An 8291-nucleotide genomic window follows, 5' to 3' on the forward strand; every position below is an offset into this window, starting at 1 on the left:
TATCCAACAAAAGTTTGGATTTTCCCACTAATTTAGTCAAAGGGCAAAATAGTCATTTGGTCAAAGTCAAACTTTGACCAAAAGTCAACATTTTGACTTTTTATGATTCTTTCCATGTTGACTAATTTCGACCTCCCGAGCATGAATTCGCATTCATTTTCTCAAAATTCAAATCACATTTGAATATAAGGTCGGTCAAAGTTTGACTTTTCAAAGTCCAAAGTCAACTCTTTGACTTTTAAAATCTTTGACCATTTATATTATTTCCAAGCTTCTGAATATGAATGTATTCATATTCTTGATATTTAAATCACATTTAAATATTAAAGTTGTATCTCTAAATTGAAAAAATCGACCACTATATCACATATACTTGTTGGTTTCTCTCTCTTCACCTAATTCGAACAATTGAAATTATTCATCATTCTGTTCTATGTTTATTCCATATAAGCTAGTAGGGGAACCGAATGGACCTATAGATCATGGGCTCCAACGATCCAAGATTAGCTAGCTAAACTCTTTAGACGGAGCTAATCAACATTCGTTAACTAATGGGTCATTTCACTATAGTCTCGTAGTTGCACTCCCCTCACTATAGATATATTTGTGTCCATTTGATATAACCATGATTAGTAAGCTAATCCTTCACAAGTTTTTTGTAATCTCGGCTGGGTCATAAAAACTATTTTACCCCCGAGACTACATCTTATTCCATAAGTTCCAGTGATCCTCTAATGAACAATTGGTTTAAGGTTCAACTTATAAACCGAACCCCTCTTAGTCATAGAGAGGGCGGGGCCCCTTATTCAAGACTTGGATTCAGTACAAAAGCTGTCTCTTATACACATCTAGATGTGTATAAGAGACAGCCCTATGTTCCCAACTATCCACCTGATCTTACCCCTGAAATGGGAGGCTTATTGGGTCAGTGATAATGAGCTGCCCTCACCTATATAGATCTAAGGATAATTTTAAGTTAACAAGAGTTCATAGTTAGCTCAGGATTAAGATTAAGTTACCTAGGTCATCAATTAATGAAATAGTCAGTTTTATACATTAAACGACATTTAGAACGTAAAAGTGACTATTTTATGGTTCAGTATTATGTAAACTCTTTGCATAGGATGCCCTCACTTTCATGTCTCCACATGAACGGTTTAAGATCACATAGTTTGTACTAACTACAAAATGGGTCGCATCCATAGTGTCCCCAGAATAAGGTGCCCAACCTTATTCATATACTATAGACAATTTTGGCTATATATATTTGAACTTGATCCACATTTATGTCACTACATAAAGTTCAAACTTAAACTTAATAGCCTCAGATCCTTAGTTTATTGGATTCATGAATATAGATTTTAAAATTACTAAAGATTTTCAATAACAGCTTTATTGAACAAGAATATGATATTACAAACTACGAGTTTTAGGACATAAAATCCAACAAATTCCCACTTGGAATAAAACTCCTATAGGATCAAACGATGCTAAATTTAACTATGAGAAATTAATATTACATATGAGTAAAATAAATATATGAATACAATAAACTAGGGCATATACCCAAAAGTTCTCCCACTTGTCCTAGTTTACAAACACTGTAGACCTAAACTGTAGATGACCCTAAAAAACTTTAGCCGTGAGGGTTTTTGTAAAAGGATTAGCAATGTTTTGCTTAGAAGATATTTGGGTCACTACAACGTCACCACGGTGTACGATTTCCTGGATAAGGTGGTACTTGCGTTCGATGTGCTTTCCCCATTTATGGCTTCGGGGTTCTTTTGAATTTGCAACTGCACCGTTGTTGTCACAATACAAGGTGATGGGTAAATGCATATTTGGAACAACTTCCAAACCTGTCAAGAATTTCCTCAGCCATATTGCTTTTTTTGCTGCTTCGCAATCAGCTATGTATTCAGCTTCCATTGTGGAGTCAAATATACAGGTCTCTTTTATGCTTCTCAACACTACTGCTCCTCCGTTAGGAGTGAACACTGATCCAGATGTAGACTTTCTAGCATCTTTATCAGTTTGGAAATCAGAGTCAGTGTATCCTGTAAGGATCAAATCCTTAGTACCATACACAAGCATATAGTTCCTCGTAGGATCAAATCCTTAGTACCATACACAAGCATGTAGTTCCTCGTTCTCCTAAGATACTTGAGGATATTTTTAATGGTAGTCCAATGATCATATCCAGGATTGGACTGATACCTACTGACTATCCCTACTGTGTAGCATATGTCAGGTCTAGTATATAACATTGCATACATCAGGCTCCCTACTGAGGAAGCATAGGGAATGCGTCTCATATCCCCAACCTCTTGTGGTGTCTTAGGACATTAATCCTTTGAAAAATGAATTCCATATCCGTAAGGTAACAGACCTCTCTTGGAATTTTTCATCTTATACCTAGATAAGATTTTGTCTATATAAGTTGCTTGAGACATGGCTATTGTTCTGTTCTTGCGATTTCGAATAATCTGAATCCCGAGAACATACTGCGCATTTCCTAAATCTTTCATTTGGAATTGCATTGCTAGCCATTTCTTGATGTCAGTTAGGTAACCTACTTCATTCCCAATGAGTAGAATATCGTCAACATATAAAACTAAGAACACTATAGTAGAATTGAGATCTTCTTATAAACACAAGGCTCGTCAACATTTTGTACAAAGCCATAAGATTTGATCACAATATCAAATCTTATATTCCAAGATCTAGAAACTTGTTTCGACCCATAAATGAATTTTTGAAGCTTACAAACATTTTGTTCTTGACCCTATGCAATAAACCCCTCTGGTTGAGCCATATAGATACTCTCCTCAAGATCGCCGTTTAGAAAGGCTATCTTGACATCCATCTGCCAAATTTCATAGTCATAAAAGGTGGCAATGGATAAGAGTATTCTAATCGACTTAAGAATGGCAACGGGAGAGAAAGTTTCTTCATAGTCCACTCCATCTTTCTGGGTATAAGTTTCATGGCTTTGACTCACTGATCACGGTCCACATATTTTATCGCCTGTTTATAGGTCGATGGATCCTATATGTCGTCATCAGGTATGACGACTTATGTTTCTATTAGACCCAAGTAACGGTCAGGCTGATGAACAACCCTTCCATTACGTCGAGGCATTCTCAACTCTTGAGAAGGATGTGGCTGACAAGATGTACTAGTTTTATCTACTACTTTAGTAAATGAACTAGTTCTATCTGTAGCATTTTTGGAAATTTCATTCAATACTAGTCTACTGTGAGGTTGATGACTTCTTATGTGGTTTTCCTCTAAGAATGTGGCATTTATCGATACAAATACCTTATTCTCTTGAGGATCGTAAAATAGACCACCTTTTGTTTCTTTTTAATAACCTACAAATAGGCATAGTTTTGAACGACGTTCTAATTTTTTAGGATTTTGCACCAACACGTGTGTCGGGCATCCCCGATCAGTGACGTAAACTGCCTTTATGTCCTTTCCATAGCTCGTAAGGTGTTTCTGAAACACTTTTAGAGGGAATATTATTCAAAATATAGACAACAGTCTCTAATGCATGTCCCCAAAAGGAATCAGGTAACTCAACAAAGCTCATCATTGAGCAAACCATGTCCAACAAGGTTCTATTTCTTCTTTCAGATACACCGTTCTGCTGAGGCATATTAGGTGTAGAGAGTTGTGACTTGATTCTGTGTTCTATCATATAGTCTTGGAATCTTAAGTCCATGTACTCCCCACCTTGATCTGATCGTAGTGTCTTAATTGTTTTACCTAACTGGTTCTCAATCTCAGTCTTATACTCTTTGAACTTTTCAAAAGAATCAGACTTGTGATGCATTAGTTAAATATGACCATACCTTGAATAATCATCAATAAAATTGATGAAATATTCATACTCACCTCGAGCTTTGACATTCATCGGTCCATAGAGGTCTGAATGTACGAGCTCTAAGGGTATTGTGGCTCTGAGACCTTCTCCAGTAAAAGATCTCTTAGTCATTTTTCCCTAAAGAAAAGACTCACATGAAGGTAAAGAATTGTCTTCTAACTCATTTAGGAGTCCATTCTTAACCAATCTCTCAATCCTTTTAAGATTTATGTGGCCAAGTCTTAGGTGCCATAGATAGGCATTAGAAGAAACTCTGTCTCTTATACACATCTAGATGTGTATAAGAGACAGCCTTGAGGGTGATCTCGCCTTCTTCAAGCTTTTTCCAGGAACTAGTTTCCTGAAAAGAGAAGCAAATATGATTAGTGGCTCCTAAATCCAATATCCATGTTGAGGTATCATCCTCCACTAAACATGTCTCAGCAACTAGTAAATCATATTTACCTTGTGCTTCTTTCGAGGCAGGGGCCTGATGACATTCCTCAGTTAAGACAAATCTCAAGTCATCTATTACTAGTGTTGAATTCAGATTGTTTTTCCATGTTGAGTAATTATCGCAATTTAGTTTCTCAGAAGCTAAGAGTTGAATTATTAAGCTATTCGTGCTAAAAAAGATAAACATAATCTTTTAGAAAAAAAACTATAATCACAAAGAAACCAATTTAATTTAGCAAAAACTAATAATGTATCCTTCATTATTATATTTTGAAACGATATTTCAAAAGTTTAGAATAACCTCCATCGAAGGGCAGTCGATTATTCCTCTTTTAAACCAAGACAATCTTGACTAGATGCTAACCCCAGAATAACTCTTTATTCTTATAGCACTTTAGTTATCGTTACTTTGGTCGAGAATACACTAAGATCTTAGTAATTCTTGTAAGCGTAACCTTCCATTTTTGGATTTCAGAAACCAGAATCAACATGCTCCTGCAAGTGGAAAGTCAATATGAAAACTGATCTAAGAAAGCCTATCCAGATTTGGAGTTCGCGGTGTTCCGAATCCTATAATACAACCCGCCGAAGGGAAAGGTCACTCCAGGGCAGACATGCAGGTGCATTATAGGAATCTCACGGTGCGACCTAATGGAAGAAACCATGGGATATGTTGTTACATACCCCTCACCCACTTACTATGAACTACTTCCCCTATTCACCTTGATATTGATCCATGCAAACACTTTCCAAAGGGAGTCCGCTCCTAAGAACAGCCCAAAACCCTGCATGGACCTCACGATGTGAACTCTTAGGGACACTAGAGCTAAAAGTACGTTACTTCTCTCTAACTGAAGTGTTCTAGACGAGTTAGGGTATAAAAAAATACTTAGAGATATATTTCAGCTAAATTAAACATATCCTAGGTGATAGATCCGTGTATAACTCTTATACTAGATTTTAACTTATGATGTCTAGGTGATAAACAAATTTTATTACCTCACATCTCTCACGCATGCTCATTAAAACTAGGATTATTTGACTTAGACGCTAGCTTGATCTCCAAGTAGGAGGTGTTCCATAAACCGTCATCTTAAGAACCCCCAACCTTAGACAAGATCTCCCTGGGTAAGTAAATAACTCTTTGTTTAACAAGTAATCGACCTATTCTAACTCTTTAGAAAAGCTGATTGAAATTGCACAAATTAAATCCTAGGTGACATGCAACTTTTACCTTTGTTATAGATTTTAATGTCTAGGTTATTTTATAACAATTATAACCATTATAACCCTAGAATCATACATCTATAACATACATTCATACTTAATGATCATGCTTTAATATAACACTTTATATTAAAAAAAAACATAGCATACATACTATATACATTATAACAATTATAACATATATTAAATGCATGTACATGTTTACCTATGGTGGGATTTTAAATCTATATGGCATACTATATGCACAACAAGATTCAAAATTTAATTAAAACATACATCAACATGCATAATTAATTAAACACCCTAAAATAGATTGGTTTTGGCTCTTAAATTAAGTAACAACTAAATTATTATAATAATAATTTGGTGTAGTACAAAAAACCGCTCTCGAACCAGCTTCAAACACTCGAACCGGCACTCTAAAAACCAAGTTGAACCGGTCAAACGGACCAGTCCAGACCGTCTGGTTAATGCCTGCTGGCGCAATCAACAGAGGTGCGGGGCGGGTCGATGGAGACGGAGCGGAGCGGATGCGCAGGTCGCGGGTGAACGAAGCGGAGCAATGGGTCGGATCCACGAAGCAGGGTAGCGTGTGAGCCAGGCGCGCATTCGAGAGAATCCGGCCGGAGCGCTCAGGCTGGCGGGTCAAGTCTGTGAGCCTTTTCTCGGGTCTGGTGGTTATTTCGGGTCTGTGAACAAATTTTCTCCATTTTTACTATTGTTCTCTCTCTCGGAATCAAGCAATTACAGCCTAATTTCAACTCTAATGACTCAAACAAATTTACAAACCCTTTTCCACACGTTAATGCTCATAAACATGTGAGTAATTACAAATTAATACTACAAAAAAAACTTAATTTAAATGCGAAAACCTAAAAAACCATTTTAGTTTCCAATCTTAATTTTTATAAATTGATACCCACCACATGCAATTGAGTAAAATTATAACATGCTCTGATACCACATGATGAAAAAATCGGCATGCGCAGCAGAAATGAGAATCAATTTTACTCTAATTGCCCAAAATAAACATGCAACCCTAAAAGAATTAATTAGTGTTATTTTGAAATAATACTTTTGAAGCTCCCGAAACTCGTCTATCTCAACCTGAACACGAACGGACCACCACTAGAGCTGACCTACTATTCTCTGGACTTAGAACTGGGTTGTGGGACCCGATGGATGAAGAACCCAAGAGAGAAAAGATGGAAATAGAAGAAGGGATTTTTGGTTGGGTTTGGGTTTAGCCCAAGTTAATCCAAAAACACAAGCCCATATTTATAGAAAAGAGCCATGCAAAAATTGCATGAAATAACTTCATAAAATCCCAACACCTAGAATCCACTATTTTAGTGGGCTTAATGTCTCCACTATAAGCCAATACCTAGCCCCTATTTTGTTAGTGGAATTATCCAACAAAAGTTTAGATTTTCCCACTAACTTTAGTCAAAGGGCAAAATAGTCATTTGGTCAAAGTCAAACTTTGACAAAAAAGTCAACATTTTGACTTTTTATGATTCTTTCCGTGTTGACTAATTTTGACCTCTCGATCATGAATCCGCATTCATTTTCTCGTAATTCGAATCACATTTGAATTAAGGTCAGTCATAGTTTGACTTTTCAAAGTCCAAAGTCAACTCTTTGACTTTTTAAATCTTTGACCATTTATATTATTTCCGAGCTTCGGAATATAAACGTATTCATATTCTTAATATTTAAATCACATTTAAATATTAACGTTGTATCTCTAAATTGAAAAAACTGACCACTATATCAAATATACTTGTCGATTTCTCTCTCTTCACCTAATTCGAACAATTTGAATTATTCTATCATTTTGTTCTAGGTTTATTCCATATGAGCTACTAGGGGAACCTAATGGACCTATAGATTATGGGCTCCAACGATTCAAGATTAGCTGGCTATACTCTTTAGACAAAGCTAATCAACATTCGTTAACTTACGGTTTAATTCACTATAGTCCCGTAGTTGCACTCCCCTCACTATAGATATATTTGTGTCCATTTGATATAACCATGATTAGTAAGCTAATCCTTTACAAGTTGTTCATAATCTCGGCTGGGTCATAAAAACCGTTTTACCCCGGATACTACATCTTATTCCTTAAGTTCCACTAATCCTCTAATGAATAATTGGTTTAAGGTCCAACTTATAAACCGAACCCCTCTCGAGCTAATGAGAGGATGGGGCCCCTTATTCAAGACCTAAATTCAGTACTAAAGGGAAACACCTATCTATTATCCCTATAACGAGTAGGAGTGAATTCCATCTTGCACCCTATGTTCCCAACTATCCACCTGATCTTACTATTGAACGCTAGGATTGATTCTGAAAAGATATGCGATGCTATGCTCGAAATGATGCGATACTACTTCTAGATATGTGTTAATTATGAATGTTCTGTAGTATGCCATGCGTTTTCACAAGTTTCCTTATGTTGGAACCAAGTGTATTTCCACCGCAAGTTTCTCGGTAGGATCCAAGGTCGAACACAGGGACTATTTGAGGTTATTGGGGTATGTTTGTGATATATGCGACTAGGTTTTTCAATCTTTAAAGAGTGTTTTGTAGAAGTATATAAAAGTGCGATAAAGTAAAGGAAAGCAGTAAAAAATGCGATAATAAAACAAGTACAGTAAACCAAAGCTAGATGATACAAGATACAGGCTTCATGATACAAGATGCTGGGGTACAGGCTGGCTATGAAGGTTATGCAAAG

This window comes from Benincasa hispida, unplaced genomic scaffold (assembly GCF_009727055.1).
Source record: "Benincasa hispida cultivar B227 unplaced genomic scaffold, ASM972705v1 Contig591, whole genome shotgun sequence".
NCBI classification, from domain to species: Eukaryota; Viridiplantae; Streptophyta; class Magnoliopsida; order Cucurbitales; family Cucurbitaceae; genus Benincasa; species Benincasa hispida.